We start from the raw sequence: 21,408 nt of genomic DNA on the forward strand, positions 1-21,408 counted from the left end.
TACAAGCCAATGGACCACAAAAAAGGGCAGGGACAGTTATTCTCACTCTGACATTATAGACTTTAAAATAAATAAAATCTAAAAAGATAGGGATGGACATTAATGCTCTGAGGATCAGACAATCAAAAGGTCTTAATGATTATTAACATCTATGCACGCCATGGGAGGCTATCTAAATACATCAAACATCTATTTAAAGGGCTACAGCAATAAATTAAGAGCAACGCAGTAATAGTAGGTGATTTCAATAGTGCCCTGGATGTTAGACCAGAAACTATCAAATACTTAGAGGAAAATATTGGCAGAACTCTTTTCCAACTACATTTTAAAGACACCTTTAATGAAACAAATTAAATTACAAAAAAAAAAAAGTTGAACAATAAACAAAGCAGATCTTGGACTCAGTCTAGGATATTGCACCAAAGTAAAGGATTCTGGGGTAGGGGGGTAGGCAGAACTAGAAAAACAAGATCAGAAGGGAAAACTCCAAGCCAAACTTGAACAGATATTGCACCATAGAAAAACTAGGGTTGCGGCGGGGGAGGGATCTTGGAGTCCTGGAACATGATGGCAGAAGAGGACCTAGTGAGTTTTGTATTCTTGTGTGGAAATGTTATGAATGTAAAAACTATTGTATTTTACTGTTGACTATAAAGCATTAATCCCCCAATAAATAATTTTTAAAAAAATTATAATAAATACACATATAACTTCTTGATGACTTCTGATAGGCAACACCTTTTCCCCTTATTTTTAAAAAATGTTTCCTTCATGATGGCAGAGGAGGCCCTGGTAGGGCTTGAATTGTCATGTGGAAAACTGAAAAATGTTATGCATGTACAAACTATTAAATTTTACGGTTGACTGTAGACCATTAATCCCCCAATAAAGAAATTTAAAAATGCTTCTGTGAGGTTAATTTGATTTTTAAAACTATAAATATTTTAGAAGCACAGTTTCTCATCACTTTGCAATGTTATCAGATCTGCTCCCATTTAAACACCAGATTCCCTCTAAAGTCTTTTAAAACACTTCAGCCTTATGACCCATTCCCTTTAAACCACAGGGTAATGTCAGATCTGTAATCTGAGACCAACAGCTTGTCTTCATTTGATTTTGCTTATCCCTATGCTTTGTTTCTGTATTATCCTATAGGAGGGAGGTCAATCATTATTCTTCACTTATACGAATTTCTCTAGCATTTCTTTCTATTTTTAAATTTATTTCTTGGATGAGACAAAAGCTTCACCCTGCAGATGGGACCCAAGGGCTTGAACTTGAGTCCTTTCACACAGTAATGTATGTGCTCAACCAGTTGTTAGTCCCTTTTAGCATTTTTTATTAAATTTTTTTTTGTTTCTATTGCCTTTAGGGTTATCACTGTACCTCAGTCCCTGCACTAAGAATCCACCTTTTCCAGTGGCCATTTCCCCCTCTTTTCTTTTTTATCCAATAATACAGAGAGACATGGAAAAGGGAAGAGGAGATAGGGAGGAAGGGTAAGAAAGACACTCACAGTCTTGTTTAACAATTCGTGAAGCTTCCACCCTACTGGTGGGGACTGAGACCTTTAATCTGGGTCCTTGTACATGGTAATGTGTGTGCTCAAGTAGGTATGCTATAAATATCATATACCCTAACATTTCTTATAGGCTTGTTTAGTGTTATTGAATACCTTTATGCTCTTTGTCTGGAAACTTCCTCAACACTAATCACTCTTCTAATAAAACTATTTTAAAATCTATCCTATACCCTTTGATAGGGCAATATAATAATATAAGGGAATCTTTAAACTGATGAACCAAAGTGGGACACAGGCTCTAGAGCCATATTTGATTTTAAAAAAATCTTTCAACTTTTCATCAGTGTTAAAACTTCTTAGTGATAACTCTCTCATAAAGTTGTGTATTGCTACATTGTGAGAACATCATTTTAAAAAAGGTAAGTTCTAGTCTGAATATCAGAATTTAAATTAAAGGAAAGCATCTGTATACAAATTGTGCCATTCATCAGAACATTTATGAGAAAAGACAATTTTTCCTATGGGTTTGCTCATCAAATCTTCCTGAGTATGTTTGACAGTGACATCAAGCATTTTTCATTTCTACTGAATTGAAACAGAATACTGATGGATAATGTTTCAATTGTTCATCTCACAGAAGAAAGACATTTATTTCAAGTTAAGATAGAAAGACTTCAGAGAATTTACACATGATGTCTGACATTCTTTCAGTTTCTAACTATACACTAAAAACTTAAATCATCGAATATGTCTGTTTATAGAAATATGTCTAGTTAAATAGCAGTTTACTTAATTATCAACTTTTTAAACAGGACTCCAATTGAAATAGGAAATAAACTATTACTTAGGAGAGTTAAAACATTAGTGTGATTTATATAATGAAACTAAAAAATATGTAAATGTGACTCATTTAAAATTATCTCTTAAAATGCACAAGAATAAAATGCGGTTCTAGCTCTTGGAAAAAGTACTTTTGTTTATCAACTGTTAAAAAATTAAATGGAAATTACATGAAGAATCTGGGCTACAAAAGCAATGTGTTTAGCAGCATCTTTTCTGTTTTCAAAAACAAAGCTTTCCACTCCTGGATAAATACTCAAGAGTCTTGAAAATACATGTCTGTATAGAAATTTCTAACTACTGTTCACTGCAGAACTACTCACCATGGTCAAAATATATAAACAACTCAAATGCCAATGATATTGAAATTAGTAATTAAAATGTAGTAAATCCATAAAGAAAAATGAGATAAAGCTAAAGGGAATACGTATTTTTGCAAAAATGTGAATGAATTTGATAACATGGAAGTAATGTGAAAGAAACCATTCACACTCAGTCACAAACAAGTGAATTAAATGCCATAGCTCCTTTGATATGAACTTTCCAGAAGAAGCTATTCAAGAAAGTAAATTAGCAGCTGCCTAGATTTTAATGGAAATGATAGGGGCTGGCTCAAACCTGAGAGATTCTTTTTTTGGAATATGCGAATGTTCTAAAATTGTCTGTATACTTTAAATGAGTAGATTTTATAGTGTGTGAATCTTAATCAATGGCACTATTATTAAAAAAAAAAAACTCTAAACAACAGTCTGGAGACAAATTCTTTCTCTCAAACACATGTCCTCTACACAAAACAAAACAAGCATTCTGCATCATAATATGATTTTTTTTCTTTGTTTCCAGGCAGTCACTGCTCTGGTGAGTCAGAGAGATAATGGAAAATATAGCAGAGCACTGAAGATTCCTTCCATGAAGTGGATGTTAGGTTCAAATTGGGTCATATGCATGACAAAGCAGGCAAATTACCAAGGTAAGTTATTTTGCCAGCCCATTAGAAACATTTGACTCTATCATATTGACTACTGATTGCTGACTTATTTGTGATAAAACACTTGACATGATTAGCTATACTGCTTCACAATGCAAACTTTCTGACAGTTACTTTGCTTAATGAATAGTCCATCTCAGGAGTTAAGATGGCTAGGTAGAAGAGTGTTCTTTCCTTTACCTCCAAAAAAACAACAGAAAACCGACAGAATAAGTAAAGCAAACAAACCCCCTGCCCCCATAACTGTGTGTTGGTGTGTGTGTGTGTGTGTGTGTGTGTGTGTGTGTGTGTGTGTGTGTGTGTATGTGAGAGAGAGAGAGAGAGAGAGAGAGAGAGAGAATAAAAAAGGATGATACTGTATCCTTTGTGACAAAAAGAAAGGATGGACAGAGGTGATTATGCTTAGTGAAAATTACAGTAAAAAGGTAAAAGACAACTGCCTGGTGATTTCACACATGTGCAGACTACAAGTAACTGAAGCATGCAAACTTGCAAAATCCAGAAAAAGTGTTTCTCAGGCTTGGTGAGAACTATATTGATTTTGGGGTAGGAGACATATCTTTGATAGTAATTTGGGTATGAAACTATACACTTATCATCTTATACTCTTGAAAACTTTTATTCAGTCACTAATACAAAATAAATGTATATAGCTCCTAGATCCAGAGAACCAATAGGAGTATGATGAACCAAACTACTGTTGAGTCTTGGTGTAGGATTGAGCTTTAATTAATTATAATCATAATGTAAGAAGTTAATATCTAAAATTTGAAAAGAATTCATACAACTCAAGAACAGCAACAACAAATCTAGTTAAAAATGGACAAAAAACCGTAACAGACACTTTTCTAAATAAGAGCTTCAAATGGTCAAAAGTTTATGGAAAAATAAAAAAAGTTCAACTTCATTTATTACCAGGGAAATAGAAGACAAAACAGCTATGAGATATCACTTAACATCTGTGATTTGGGACCAATATAAAAGACTGCAAATTGCATGTTTGTGAAAGTGGGAAGAAACAGGAACTCTTCCACATTGCTAGTAGGGATGTTTTGTTACAACCACTATAGAAAGTGATATGGATACACTTTTTTTAAAAGCTGAAATAGAAATATTATGTGATCCATTAATACAACTCCCAAGTATTTATTTCAAGAAAATAAAACACTAATTTTAATAATATATATGCACTCATATTCAAAGTAGCTTTATTAATAATAGCCAAATATAGAAATAACCTAAATGGCCACTAGTAGATGATTATATAAACATGTTATACTAAATACACGTATTGGAATACTACTACATAGCAAAAGAAAAGAAAAACAGAAATCTCAAGTTTTCTAACCATATGGATGGGATGTTAACTATGCTAAGTGAAATAAGTCACAAAGTGAGAACAGATTACCAAATATTTTCTCTCATATATGGACCATAGATAAGCAAAGTAAGTTAACAAAGGAATCAAGAGGAAAATAAGTGACTCTTAAAATAGAGTGGTTCCAAAAGGGAAACAATAATTGAGGGATCAGAGGGCAGAGGAGGTCAATCTGATAACTAAACTTTTTCTTTGCAAAGTCCCATTGTTCAGTGAAAACTACTTTCCATTCTAGATAAAGCTCAACTCTGTATCATATTTTCTGTCAATCTATAGTTCATTGTAAAATCAGCAGGAAAAAAATGAGCTTTTTTATGTATGGGTATTTGGGTGCTGATATTGAAGTTAGGGTAATTTAAAACATGCTAAGATTTGAAGGCCAGGTGGTGGTGTACCCAGTTAAGGACATACAGTATGAAGCACAAGGACCCTCACAAGGATCCAGTTGGAGCCCTGGCTCCCCACCTGTAGAAAGAATACTTCACAAATGGTGAAGCAGTTTTGCAGGTATCTTTCTCTCTCCCTCTCTTCTTTTCAATTTCTCTCTATTCTTTCCAATAAAATCAGAAAAATGGTCACCAGGGGCAGCACTGAGCACTAACAATAATCCTGGAGACAAAAAAAAAAAAAAAAAAATCATGTTAACCGATAAGCCAGAAAGGACAAATATAAAATGATCCCACTCATAAGCAAAAGTTGAAAACAGAAACAATAGCACAAAACAGATGTTGGACTGGAGTTAGTATATTGCACCAAAGTAAAAGACTCTGGGATAGGAGGTGGAGGGTATCCTGGAACATAATGCCAGAGGAGGACTTAGAGGTGGTTAGATTGTTATGTGGAAAACTGATAAATGTTACACATGTACAAACAACTGATTTCACTGTATGTAAGCCATTAATCCCCCTAATAAAGGGGGGAAAAGTGCAACTGGTTGAGTGCACATATCACAGTGCCCAAGGACCTGAGTTGGAGCACCTTGTCCCCACCTGCAAGGGGGAAGCTTCGCAAGTGCTGAAGCAATGTTGCAGGTGTCTCTCTGTCTCTCTCCCTCTTTGTCACCCCTTCACTCTTGATTTCTGGCTGTCTCTATTCAATAAATAAAGATAATGAGAGATAAATAAAACTATGAAAAAAAAGAAAAAAATCTAAAATTTAGTAAAATTATGTTTGTCTAAAAAACTGTGGTATAAAATCACTAAAAAGGTTTAAAAGGTGTTTGATAGTAGGTAGATTAGTGTATTGTCTTACATGATATGAAGTCTCAGTTTATAATATATAATATAATTTATAAATACATAAACATTGTATAGTAATGTTAAATATTTTATTAATAAGAGAGATAGGTAGACTAATGTATAGTTTATACATAGGTATATAGGTAGATAATGTATAGTTTAATAAAATTTTTATAAACATATTTTGCAAATTATTATCTTGGAAATGAATCTAAATGTTATCACATACTTTTTCATTAAAGCATCTTTCATTGATATTGCAATCAAAAGACTCACAAAATAATAGGCATCTCTGAGATAATTACAAACAAATCTGAGCATTATAACATCAAAACATGAAATCAAGTTTTGTAATCAACAATTACTCAAATAGTTATAAAAATCAAATTAGTAATTTTTATTTCTAAATGTGGTAGCCACAATTTCTAACCTTATTAATATTCAACATTAATTTTCTAAGGTACAAATACTACACAGCTGTGAATCTGAGGGAATGGCAAAGGTAATAGGACATATGTTACAAAAAGTTAAAGATGAATATTCAGCCCCTGGCTTCAAAGAAGAGTCTGTGTAGGAAAAGAATAAGAGTATTTCTTTTTTTCAGAATGCACACATGATGGTTTTATTTAGTATCATATAGAAAGAGATAATCAAGTTACTTATGTTCATATATTTCAGAAAGTAATAGAATATCACTGTAGCTATAGCTATTTAGAAATATACTGTACTTCAGTTTGAAAACTGACAAAGAAGTTCTAGCTAATAGAGTGTGACATATAAATAACAAAAAACACTATGCTTTCGGTCATCAGACAATTGTTGCAGCTCCAGTTGTGCAATTCCTAAAGAACCCTAACCTTATGAAGTATTTTGTCTATTGTTTTCTGCTCCTTCTATAAATGATAGGTGAGCGCACTGGCCCTGAGCTGGTTCTCCCTCCCTCATCCATTGTAAAATGAAAGTCTTAGTCACCAGCTGACCTCTAAAATTCTATCCAATTCTGATATGCTCTCATTAAACAGAATAGTATATTATGAAAAATGGATGGTAAACAAGTCACATTAGGCTCTGATCATTTTAAAGAAAACTAAACTTCAGCTGGTGATCCCCATACAGTGTATACAGATGTTGAATAACAGTGTTCTATACCTGTTGTGTGTTAGGAGCCAGGTTTGAGCCATTATTCCCCACTTATAGGGGGGTAAGCTTCACAAGTGGTAAAGCAGTGCTGCAGGTCTCTGTCTCTCTCCCTCTCCTCTCACTTTCTTTCTACCCTTTCCAAAAGTAAATTAAAAAAAGAAAATTTTGAAAAAAATGTTGTGTAGTTGAGACATATAATGTTATAAAGCAAAGTTATTCCAATAAAAATATTTTAAGGGCCTGATGGTGTTACACCTGGTGGAACACACACATTACCATGCTCAGGGACCCAAGTCAAGCCCCCAATATTCACCTGCAAAGGGGAAGCTTTACCATCAGTGAAAAAGTGCCGGTTTCTCTCCATTTCTCTCTATATATCTATCTATCTAGTTCACTATATATATGTAAATAACTTATGGGGAATGGTGGTGGAATTGTATAAGTGCTGAGCCTCAGCAACAACCCTGGTAGCATATGTGTGCATATCTGTATGTCTCTGCGTGTGTATTTAGATATCAGATCATTTCAGGCAGAAATTCCATTTAAACTGTTTATTAATATCTTTGCATATGGGGCTAGGGGCACTGAAATAGCACTGACATCCAAGAATTCTTAGTGAAGGAAATGGTAGCAGTTAAAATATGACTGAATTGATTATAGTCCATTTGGGTCACTATGACAACAGAAAGCTATATATACTTAAGAACAGTGCCTCAAAAATAACATTTCCCTTTAGCCTGGTAGGTGGCACAAGGAATGAAGCTTAAACTCTCAAGTATAAGGTTCCAATCCTAGGCCTGCATATAGTAAAGTGATTCTCTCCCTCTCTCTCTCTCTCTCTCTCTCTCTCTCTCTCTCTGTGTGTGTGTGTGTGTGTATGTGTCTGTCTGTCTCTCATTAGTGAAACAGATAAATATATATTTTTAAAAAATTCTCAGTCCAGTGTTGTGGTGCACCCAGTTTAGCACATACATTACCACACATAAGGATCCAAGTTCAAGCCCCCATTCCCCACTTGTAGGGGGGAAGTTCACATGTGGTAAAGCAGCCTTGCTTTTTCTCTTTCTGTCTCCTTCTCTATTTCCCCTACCTCTCTAAATTTCTTTCTGTCATATCAAGCAAAAGAAAGGAAAAAGAAAAAGGAAAAGAATGGCCACCAGGAGTGGTGGATTCATTGTGCAGGCACCAGGTTTCAATGATAAAGCCTCCAAATAGTTTACATAACCATAGTATATGTAAGTTCCTCAAAATAAAAATGAATTTTCTTTGAGTTAGTATTACATGTATATAAAAATTTATTACATAGTACTACTAATAAGAAAATATCTACATTTTTATAATGTATGATAAACTGAAATTCATATTAGTTAACAAGTATGATTCTAGCTAAAGCATGAACAAGTCAAGCCAACTAAGACTATAAATTAATTCCCCTTTTGGTAAGTTTGTCTTCATATTCCTTGGGTCATAGTTACAGGTGTCCAATAAATTAAGGTACAATAAGGCTTGATGTTCTTTGTATTTCCTATTTTATATTGTTATAAAAAATCTCACTTCTTTAGTGAGATTTACATTTTGGTATAATTTCATTTATTTAGCCATCTCTCCAAATAAATTCATTTTCTCCTTTGTATTGTCAGAAGATAGATACTCACAAAGGAAATGAATCTTCTTGGAGAACAAGCAAGTAGATAAGAATTGCAAAAGCCAGAGATAGGGGCAGGAAGATATACATATGCAATGTGACTATATATTTATTATTTCATGGCGCAGTTAAACAGTGGACTTTTTTCTTTTTTAACTCTGAGTACTTTCTTCCACATTCTAAAGAACTGGTCATGAAGTGGAAGAATGCTGACTTCATAAGGACAACATATTTATGCAAACACAATGCATACCCTTAATTTTTACATTACAGCAACAAACTTTCTTGCAGGTAGCAATGAAGTGTCTGGTTGTGTGTGTGTGTGTGTGTGTGTGTGTGTGTGTGTGTGTGTGTGTGTGAAAATCCTTTTTCATATTCTGCCAGTTTTCATAAGGTTGGACATATCTTGAGTAAAGTTTATTATTTCATTTTTTTTATTTGTATAATGATACCATATGAAATGGAAATGACTGTACATTTTAGGTGTATGACCTAACAAACACCTAACAGTAACAAACACCTAAACAATTTACTTCTTTGAAATTTAGTATTTGGCTATAAAAATAATAATATACTTATATTACAAGTTTAGTTTATGATTAAATCACTTTGCCGGCACACATTAAGTACTCCATAAATAGTATTTCTGGGATTGATAATAAAAAGTATATGCTTAGTATCATTTGGGGGAAAAGGATGAAGATGACATTCTATTCCAATTTTAGTACAATCTTCTACAAAGTGGTATGTAAAATTTTATCTTATTGTTAAGGTTACATAAAATTAGGGTTTTTTGCCAACATCTAGAACTATTGGGTTGTCAGGAAAGTCATGACAGTTTTGCATAGAAAAGCATGTCATAACTTTTCCAACAACCCAATAGGTTACTTATAACTGGAGATGAATGGTGGAAGAATTACAAGTGTTCTTTTAATAAATTACAGATGGAGTTTATATCTAAAAACTGTAAAGACAAAAAGTACAACATGATTTATAAATACATTTGAGAGATCTCATATGAAGAAAATCCATGAAGGGCAATATGTGTGAAGAGAAACTCATAATTAGCATAGCACTTGAGGTCACCGTAATTTTGGGCATGTTTGAATAAATAACTTATTTTGTTTTCCAGGCTATAGAGTTGAGTATGCTTATCAAAATTTGACAATGTTTTCTTGCTTCTTTCAACTGGCTGCTATTGAATCTTCTAGATACTTAGCATAGAGTTGCTGAGTTAGCCTAAACTTATGGCTTATCATTTGTTGTGATGCCATTTGGGTAAATAAAAACCATGCAAATGATTATTACAAAACAGTAATTAAAAACTCACAATATCTACAGAGAATCTCATATTAAACATATGAAAAGGCTTTACTCCAGACATTACTTTCATTTGCATGTTTAATTTTCCTTGGGAAATGTCAAGGGTTCATTTCATTAACAACTACATGACACAAATACACAATCCTGCCCTTTTCTTCTTTCTTATTATGCCTCTTTCACTTGCCCCCCAAAGGTTAGACAAGGAAGGAGTAGCTAATTTCTTCATTAAAAGAAAATGTAGGTGAAAATAATAACTAATTGAAGTTATTTGAGAAATGATCACATTGCAGTATGCATAGTAGCTGTATAAATCAAGACAAAGCCATTATAATTATTGTGAAAAATTCATTTTAGTAACAAATCTCTAGTAATATTCATTGCAGTGGCCTCTAGGTACTTTAATGATCTAATATAAAAAAGTTGTAGATGGGGGTCGGGCGGTGGCGCAGTGGGTTAAGCGCACGTGGCGCAAAGCGCAGGGACCGGTGTAAGCATCCCGGTTCGAGACCCAGGCTCCTGCAGTGGAGTCGCTTCACAGGCGGTGAAGCAGGTATGCAGGTGTCTATCTTTTTCTCCCCCTCTCTCTCTGTCTTCCCCTCCTCTCTCCATTTTCTCTCTGTCCTATCCAACAACAAAGCAACGTCAACAATGGCAATAATAACCGCAAAGAGGCTGCAACAACTAGGGCAACAAAAAGGGGGAAAAATGGCCTCCAGGAGCGGTGGATTCATGGTGCAGGCACCGAGCCCAGCAATAACCCTGGAGGGAAAAAAAAAGTTGATAGATACAAAAGTTATGTATTTTTAGACTGTAAAAGATACTCTTGTATATCACATACTTACTGAATTTACTAAAAGAAAAAGTACATAAAATAAAATATTCCCATGTTTGGAAATAGTAGAACTGATTCTTTATAGCTGTTAGATTACCAAGACATTAAGTATACAAATTGTGGGAGTCGGGAGGTAGCGCAGTGGCTTAAGTGCAGGTGGCACAAAGTGCAAGGACCAGCTCAAGGATCCCGGTTCAAGCGCCTGGCTCCCCACCTGCAGGGGAGTAGCTTCACAGGTGGTGAAGCAGGTTTGCAGGTGTCTATCTTTCTCTCCCACTCTCTGTCTTCCCCTCCTCTCTCTATTTCTCTCTGTCCTATCTAACACCCACATAAATAACAACAGTAATAATTACAACAACAATAAAAAACAACAAGGGCAACAAAAGGGAAAATAAATAAAAAATAAATATAAAAAGGATACAAATTGTACAAAATCTAGGTTAACCAAAATCTACATATAAGAAATAGCAATGAAATATAGATAAAAAAACAAAAATCAAAACACATTTCCCTTGATTATATCTAAAGGATGGGTACAAAAGGGCTGGAAAAGGAAACCAATTATAATCAGCACCCACTAATGTCAATATATTCCTATTGATGACTGACACCATCAATTCAGTGTCCTTATTTCTTTAATAATTGACACACACTTTAATATCTCATACAATGTTATTCAAGTCTTAAAAATCTAGATTATTTTAGTAGTCTAAAAATATAAACATATATAATATATATTAAAAAACATCAGTAGTAACACAGTAACAGTAGAAGACTTCAACACCCCATACTCACACTTATATTATCTAATAGAGAATCAACAAAGAAACAGAGGAATTAATGGAAGAGATGGATACACTAGACCTCCTGGATATTTTCAGAGATCTTCATCAGAAGAAATTGGAGTACGCATTCTTTTTGAATCCACATGGCACATCCTCAAGGATAGACCACATGTTAGGCCACAAAGACAGTATCAAATAACTTCAAGAGCATTGGAATCATCCCCAACATCTTCTCAGACCACAGTTGAATAAAGATAACGTTTAACAACAAACAGAAAATTAGAAAAAGTCACAAAATTTGGAAACTCAAACTGCTGGGTCAAAGAAGAGCTCAAGCAAGAAATTTAAATGCTCCTAGAATCAAATGAAAACGAAGACACAAACTATCAAAATATTTTGGACACAGCTAAAGTAGTACTTAGAGGGAAAGTCATAGCCATACAAGCCATACACATTAAAGAACAAGAAAAAACTCAATTAAATGACCTAAATTCATGCCTTAAAGAAAAGGAGAAACAAATAAACCCTAAATTAACCAGAAAGACTGCAATCACTAAAAATAGGGTGGAAATAACATCAAAAATAAGAGAACCATACAAAAGATCAATGAAGCCACATGTTGGTTTTTGAAAAAGAACCCTTTTGACAAACCCTTAGCCAGACTCACAAAAAAGAGAGAGAGGGAAGGAGGTTGTGAGGGAAGGAGGGAGGGAGGGAGGGAGGGAGGGAGAAAGAGGGAGAGAGAGAAATTAGAGGTCTAGGTCCATCATGTCTACATGGGAATCCCAGGATTCCCTGACAAGGGCCCCAGGTGATAGGATTGCCTGGTAATAACCAAAAGAGCCATCATTAAAGTATGCTGATCTCTTGCCTTTATTTAGCTTTTGTAGTGCTTACTTTGTCTGACAAGGTTAGCCTTGGAGTGATTGAAGAAGTAAAATAAGAAGTAGGTGAGGAGAGTATCTAGGTCTAAGTAGAAACTATTTGACTAAGTACTTTATTCAGAGTAGTTTTAATCTGAATTTCTCTAGTGATAAGTGGAATGAAACACTTCTTCATATGTCTATAGGCCATGTGCATCTCTTCTTTAGAAAATTATGTTCTATAATTGTTCTTTTATCCTCATCATACCTTTTTTTCACTCCAATTATAATTCCATCCTACCCAAAATCCTTTTGTTGTCTTTCATCCTAAATAATTTAGTCTTCAAATTATTGTATCTGTATTATTTACTTTTCATACAATATTTTTAAAACTATTTAGACCTTTGAAATTCCTGATGAATATTTCATGATCACATAATTACACAGAGATTGGGGCTATAAATAATTAGATAACAAAAAAAAATCCAAGAATGAAACATTAAGTAAATACTAACAAAATTAGCTAATTTAATCAGTAGATAATTAGCTATATGTTGAGATACTAGATAAGTCTAAGGGATCACTTATGGAAACTTCACAATTTTCAAATCTGCCAGAATTATATTTGAATCTTACATCCATCATACCTTGACTTCATGATATGGGAACATACTTAATTGTTTTTGTACCTGTAAAAGGAAATGGTAATATTTACCTATGGGATTAGTTACTAACAATTGTCAGCACAATCTGACTCACAGTAAACACTACCATATTGTCAGAGAATGACTCTCAATTGCTTGATACAGAATTTTTGCATATTATCTATGCTTAAAATAGATTAAACTGAAAAGCAAAAAAAAAACTACTTTTTCACCCTAGATAAGTTGCTTTGACAAGCTAAAATTTGATTCTCATTTATAAAATGTAAGAGTTAAATTAAACTAATTTGTTTGGATACTCATTTATTGTGATATTCTTTTTTTAATATTTATTTTATTTATTTATTCCCTTTTGTTGCCCTTGTTGTTGTTTTTTTATTGTTGTAGTTATTGTTGTTGTCGTCATTGTTGGATAGGACAGAGAGAAATGGAGAGAGGAGGGGAAGACAGAGAGGAGGAGAGAAAGATAGACACCTGCAGACCTGCTTCACCGCCTGTGAAGCTACTCCCCTGCAGGTGGGGAGCCTGGGTTCGAACTGGGATCTTTATGCCGGTCCTTGTGCTTTGTGCCACCTACGCTTAACCCGCTGCGCTACAGCCCGACTCCCTTATTGTGATATTCTAAATAGCTTCTCTAAGAAAAATTTCCTTGCTTAGGTAGTGTTAAGAATTTCCAGGTGAGGGTCAGCAAGATACAATACACTGCTCTTGCTTTGTCATAAGCATGATTCAGGATTGAACACAGCCTCCACCACAATGAAATAATCCTCTGTGCTAGGATATCTTTTCTGTCTACCTGTATTTCTTTCTGTCTAAAATTGTTGGCCTAGAGCACAAAAGCACCAGTGACAACAACAAATTTTACAGTAGACAAATTACCTTAATGCTGGCTCTAAAAATATTTAAAAGTTATGGCACTCTTGTGGTTCACTTCAGGAACTTGTCTTTACTATAAACTAGCAATGGTAGGAACTGTTCCATTTAACAAAAAGAGACTAGGTTATCTTACCCCACCACTAGAGGAACACTAGTCCTTAAAAAATTATACCTAGCTATTATGAATTGTGCTGCTATGAACATAGGAGTACACACCTCTTTTTGGTTGGGTGTTATGGAGTCCTTGGGGTATAACCCCAGGAGAGGAATTATTGGATCATATGGAAGGTCCATGTCTAGCCTTCTGAGAGTTCTCCAGACGGCTCTCCACAGAGGCTGTACCAATTTACATTCCCACCAGCAATGTAAAAGGGTTCCTCTGTCCCCACATCCTCTCCAGCATTTGTTGCTGCTGTCCTTTTTGATGTATGCCATTCTTACAGGAGTGAGGTGGTATCTTAGTGTTGTCTTAACTTGCATTTCTCTGACAATCAGTGACCTAGAGCAGTTTTTCATATGTTTGTTAGCCTTTTGGATCTCCTCTGTAGTGAATGTTTTGTTCATATCCTCTGCCCATTTTTGGATGGGGTCATTTGCTTTTTTGGTGCTAAGTTTTCTGAGCTCTTTATATATTTTGGTGATTAGTTTCTTGCATATGTTCACATGTATCCATAAACTACTGCAAAATATATACCTGAAAGCAGAAGTACACTGGAGTTTGCAGTGAGTACCCCCCTAACACTTCCTCTCACTATTCCAAGCTTTGGGTACATGATTGCTCAACAATTTGTTTGGCTTCGTATGTTAACTCTTTTTTCAGTCACCAGGTTCCAGATGTCATCAGGATGACGGCCAGGTTTCCCTGGACTGAAGACCCCACCAATGTGTCCTGGAGCTCTGCTTCCCCAGAGACCCATCCTACTAGGGAAAGAGAGAGGCGGACTGGGAGTATGGACCGACCAGTCAACGCCCATGTTCAGTGGGGAAGCAATTACAGAAGCCAGACCTTCTACCTTCTGCAACTCACAATGACCCTGGGTCCAAACGCCAAGAGGGATAGAGAATGGGAAAGCTATCAGGGGAAGGCGTGGGATATGGAGATTGGGTGGTGGGAATTGTGTGGAATTGTACCCCTCCTACCCTATGGTTTTTTTAATTAATCCTTTCTTAAATAAAAAAAAAAAGAGAAAAAAAATTATACCTAGAATGTTCCCAGCTGTAACCATGGACTGCAAGCAGACTGATAGAGACTCAGAGGTTACACAGGCTCCTGTGTTAGATATGAATATACATGGGCCCTGGGTCAGGTGATTTTCTTCTAGTTTGGGAGCTATGCCCTGCCATAATCCTTTTCTCAAATCTAACACCCTCTTCCAAGACAATATTTTCAATCGACCTCCTATCAAATATTAGCTATCTATCAAACTCAAGCAAACCCTACTAAAGTCATTGAACCCTAGGAACATACCTAAAATAGACTTCCTAGCTTCTTTCCACCCAAAGATCCCTATTCTCATCTGCTCTATTCCTACTTTTTGGTTCCTGTTCATTAATGGTTAATAAATGGTTATTTTGCCCTGCTTTATGTCTTGCCACATTTTAGCCACCAAGTTGTAGATGCTATCATGATTCCATCTTGATTTCCCCAGTCAGACACCCTCACCAATGTGTCCTGGAATCTCACCTCTCCAGAGCCCTAGCCGACTAGGGAAAGATAGAAACATACTGGGGATATAAATCAGCCTGCCAATGTCCATGTCCAGTGAAAAAGCAATTACACAAGCTAGAAAGCCCACCTTCTACACACCATAAAGAATTTTGGTCCCTACTCCCAGAAGGAGAAAAATGTTAGGGAAAGATGACCAAAGGACTCTGAATACCTATTCCATCAAAACTTGGAGAGAGAAGAGGTAAAAAGGGAGAACATTTGGAATTAGCAATATGTGTATGTGTGATTTAGAAAGGAAGAAAAGGCAGGATAATGGGAAAAATGGGCAAGTATATATACATGGAGACCAATAGTTGTAAAAATAATAGTCAACCCATATATGCAACCTTAGGAGAACTATTACAATTTACAATGGAGGAAATGAGGACACAAAACTCTAGTGGTAGGAACAGTGCAGTTATCTCATAATTTTATAAATCAATATTGTCACTAATAATTTTTCAGTTATGACTTTTAATCCATGATGTGTATTAAATCAATCAAGTATGGGGGGGGTTCCCGGAAGATGGCGGACTGAGAAGCTGCTAGTGGCTTGAGCTCTGACCACATCTCCTGGAAACAGTAGGATTTTCTGCCTTTAGTAGGCCAGTCAATAAGGGGTCCTAGCGGTAACACCAAGGAGGTGACTATAACTTAATTTGGGTTAAGAATTAGAGTAGGAAAAAAGGGGGAGAATTTTTTTTTCCTGTTAATATTTAAGCATACCTCCTCCCCCTCCCCCCCCATAACCAGTCCCTGGGGACCAGTTCCTAGCAGGCTCCCCTGCTAGGAGCTTCTTTCTTTACCAAATTCCTGTCCCACCAGGGAGTAACATTCATTCTAAGTCTATACCCTTCTGAAACATCTGGTCTTTTTTCTTTCTAAGTAGCCAACCCCCCCACCTCACCCCGCATAGCTAATTAAATAATTAAAAATAAATAAATTTAAAAAAAAACCTTTCCTTTCACTGCTCTTTTATGACTGTTCTTTTTCTTATCTTTTTCTTTTTTCTCTCTCTCTCTCTCTTTTTTTCTTTTTCTCATTCTTGTCATCCTTTCTTCCTTAATCCTACAACTTCCAAAGCCACAGCCCTCAGCCCCCAAACCACCAAACAGTGTGCTTTTTTGAATTCAATGATACACATTTGGGAATTATTTTGGGGAAGAATTCTGACTAAGTGTGGACTCTCACTGCAAGTGTCTCTGCTCAACTTCCCTTCCTCCTTTAGCCACCCCTAGAATATACAATGGATAGTAGATTCGCAAGACTGTATATGTAAGCTATCATTGTCTAGTCCTGAGATTTTTGTTATTTTTTTATCATTCTTAACAATCAGCTGCCTCTGATCACAAGGTCTGAGGTAATCTGGGACAGGGTTTTTATTTATTTTTTTTTTACCCTGCTCTATTTTACTATTAATATTATATAAAGGCATATATCTTCCCCTCCTTTAGGTTGATCAGAATTAACTCTTAGCATATATTTCAGTGCTAGGGTAGTGGGCATCTTATCTATTATGGGAGGAACTTGTCTCCTTAATCCTACCTCCTCTACAGACTCTCCCCTCTCTCCCTCTCCTAGCTAATCAAAAAAATTAAATTAAATTAAAAATAAAGTAATAAAAAAACAACCTTTCCTTTCACTGCTCTTTAATTACAGCTCTTGTTTATCTTTTCCCTTTTCTCTCTCTTGTCCCTTCTTTCTTTTTCTTTTCTTTTTTTTATCTTGTCATACACTTCTTCCTTCTTCTTTGCCTTTCTGAATTTGTGAATTATTAAGGGAAGAAATCTGACTCAGAGTGGACTCTATATTTGTGTATCTCTGCTCTAGTTCCCTTTCCCCTCTTGTTACCCCTAGAATATACAGTGGATAGTAGATTTGCATAACTATCTATTCTTGCTATCACTTCTTTCTTTTCTCTTTCTTATTCACTGGGATTTGGTTACTATTTTTTCACGGACTGGAGAAATTGTTTGGCTAACTGGTAACGATTAAACTGCTTCAATACTTGCTTCAGTTGCTAATGTAATTCCTGAGGTTGGTAAGTGCAATTGTCATAAAGGTATATAGTACAGTGTTGCTTGGACTCAAGACACAACAACTGAGGAACAACAGAGCATATATAAAAAAAGAAACATAAATCAAAAAAATGGGTAGATCAAAAACAAATAAAACTGCTATACAATGAATGAAGACAAGAGCCCAGAAGAAACTACAAATCAGCCAGAAGTAACCATAGATAAGAAAAGTATACAAGCAATAATAAACTTATTAATCACAGAAATGAAAACAACATTGGAGGAAAGGAATGGCAGTATTAGGGAAAAAACAGTTGAGACCTCCAAGGAAAATACTGATTATCTTAAGGCAATTAGAGATCTGAAAGTTAAAATAGCTGTAATGAAGAAAGAAGCTGAGGCAAGGGAAAGCAGACTAACAGAAACAGAAAACAGAATTAGAGAGAGGATGAGTTAGAGAAAATGAAGAAAGAGGTGAAAGAGCTTAAAAATAGATTGAGAGACACTGAAAACAACAACAGAGACATATGGGATGATCTAAAAAGAAGTAACATTCATATAATTGGCCTGCCAGAGGAAGAAAGAGAGGAAGGGAAAGCAAACATTCTAGAGGAAATAATAGAAGAAAACTTCCCAGACCAGAATAACAGAAAGGACATCAAGATTCAAGAGGCCCAGAGAGTACCAAATAGAATCAACCCAGACCTGAAGACACCAAGACACATCATAGTCACAATGAGAAGAAGTAAGGATAAAGAAAGGATCTTAATGGCTGCAAGAGAGAAACAAAAAGTCACATACAAGGTAAAACCCATAAGATTATCTGCAGACTTCTCCACTCAAACTCTAAAAGCCAGAAGGGAATGGCAAGATATCTACTGAGCCCTGAATGAAAAAGGGTTTCAACCAAGGATAATATATCCTGCTAGACTTTCATTCAAACTAGATGGAGGGATCAAAACCTTCTTAGACAAACAACAGTTAAAGGAGGCAACCATCACCAAGCTGGCCCTGAAAGAGGTTCTAAAAGACCTTTTATAAACAAGAACATCACTATAATACTTGCATATATCAGAGCAAAAAAAATTTTTTTTTGAACAATGGCACTACAATACATTAAATCCAAAATATCAATAAACGTCAATGGCTTAAAGTCACCCATCAGAAGGCACAGGGTGGGGAGATGGATCAGAAAACATAACCCAACCATGCTGCTTGCAAGAATCCCATCTGTCACAACAAGATAAACACAGACTTAAAGTGAAAGGATGGAAAACTATCATAAATGCTAACGGACCACAAAAAAAGGCAGGAACAGCCATTCTCATCTCAGGCACGATAGATTTGAAATTAAATAAAGTAATAAAAGATAGGCAAGGACATTACATAATGATTCGAGGATAAATCAGCAAACAAGACTTAACAATTATTAACATCTATGCACCCAATGAGGGACCATCTAAATACATTAAGCAAATGTATTTACTGTATATACTGAAAGAATTTCAAAAATACATCAATAGTAATACAATAATAGTGGGAGACTTCAATACCCCACTCTCACACTTAGACACATCAACAAAGCAGAGAACCAACAAAGATACAAGAGAATTGAATGAAGAGATTGATAGACTAGACCTCTTGGACATTTTCAGAATCCTTCACCCCAAAAAACTGAATACACCTTCTTTTCAAATCCACATAACATACTCAAGGATAGACCACATGTTAGGCAACAAATACAGTATAAATAAATTCAAGAGCACTGAAATCATCCCAAGTATTTTCTCAGACCACAGTGGAGTAAAACTAACCTTTAACAACAAACATAAAATTATTAAAAGTCACAGAATTTGGAAACTAAACAACAAACTCCTTAAGAACCAGTGGGTCAGAGACTCACTCAATCAGGAAATTCAAATCTTCCTGTAAACAAACGAAAATGAAGATACAACCTATCAAAATATTTGGAAAACAGCTAAAGCAGTATTGAGAGGGAAACTTATAGCCATACAATCACATATTAAACACCAAGAAGAAGTTCAAATGAACGACCTTACTGCCCATCTCAAGGACTTAGAGGAAGAGGAATAAAGGAACCCTAAAGCATCCAGAATGACAGAAATCACTAAAGTTAGAGCAGAAATAAACAACATTGAAAATAAAAGAACCATACAAAAGATCAATGAAGCCAAATGTTGGTTCTTTGAAAGATTAAACAAAATTGACAAACCCCTAGCCAGACTCACCAAACAAAAAAGAGAGAAGATTCAAATTAATAGAATTGTAAATGATGGAGGAGATATCACAACTGACACCACAGAAATCCAGAGAATCCTGTGAAACTTCTATAAGGAAATATACGCCACCAAGCTAGAGAATCTGGAAGAAATGGAACAATTCCAAGAAGCATATGCCCTTCCAAAACTGAACAAAGAAGAACTACAAAATCTAAATACACCAATCACAGACAAAGAAATTGAAACCATTATATAGAATCTCCCCAACAACAAAAGTCCTGGACCAGATGGCTTCACAAACGAATTCTACAAAACTTTCAGGAAATATATACACAATGGTATATATACACAATGTAATACTATGCAGCTATCAAGAACAATGAACCCACCTTCTCTGACCCATCTTGGACAGAGCTAGAAGGAATTATGTTAAGTGAGCTAAGTCCGAAAGGTAAAGATGAGTATGGGATGATCCCACTCATCAACAGAAGTTAACTAAGAAGATCTGAAAGGGAAACTAAAAGCAGGACCTGACCAAATTGTAAGTAGGGCACCAAAGTAAAAACCCTGTGGTGAGGGGTAGACATGCAGCTTCCTGGGCCAGTGGGGGGTGGGAGTGGAGTGGATGGGTCACAGTCTTTTTTTTTTTTTCCTCCAGGGTTATTGCTGGGCTTGGTGCCTGCACCATGAATCCACCGCTCCTGGAGGTCATTTTTCCCCCTTTATGTTGCCCTAGTTGTTGCAGCCTCATTGCGGTTATTATTGCCATTGTTGACATTGCTTTGTTGTTGGATAGGACAGAGAGAAATGGAGAGAGGAGGGGAAGACAGAGAGAGAGGGGAGAGAAAGATAGACATTGCATACCTGCTTCACCGCCTGTGGAGCGACTCCCCTGCAGGTGGGGAGCCGGGGGCTCGAACCGGATCCATACGCCCATCCCTGCGCTTTGCGCCACGTGCGCTTAACCCACTGCGCCACCGCCCGACTCCCGGGTCACAGTCTTTTGGTGGTGAGAATGGTGTTTATGTACACTCCTAGCAAAATGTAGACATATAAATCACTAGTTAATTAATTTGAGAGGGGGAAAATCAATTGTATATCTCGAAGTTTTTCAAAACACAAACTGAATCTTTTTAATATATAGGCTGTGTATTTGATATGCGGACTTCTCAAAAGCCTAGACCAAGTAGATCAGAAGCATCCAATAGCACAGCTATATATAAAATACTGGGTACTGTACAGCAAACCATAACAAAAGGACTTTGAAAGTTAACCCAATTACCAAATAATGTGATGATAACATTAACTATTGATTGTCTTTTTGAACCCTAAGACAGCAGGAACCTCACA

The 21,408-nt window shown here is 35.8% G+C and overlaps 1 long non-coding RNA gene across 1 annotated transcript in view; it reads right to left on the reverse strand.

Annotated features, from left to right (window-relative positions):
- LOC132540733 (uncharacterized) overlaps nucleotides 1–21,408 on the reverse strand; it is a 698,115-nt gene that overhangs the window by 282,735 nt on the left and 393,972 nt on the right. The gene's annotated exons all lie outside the window — the stretch shown is intronic.

The sequence above is a fragment of the Erinaceus europaeus genome, chromosome 10, assembly GCF_950295315.1.
Source record: "Erinaceus europaeus chromosome 10, mEriEur2.1, whole genome shotgun sequence".
Taxonomy (NCBI): domain Eukaryota; kingdom Metazoa; phylum Chordata; class Mammalia; order Eulipotyphla; family Erinaceidae; genus Erinaceus; species Erinaceus europaeus.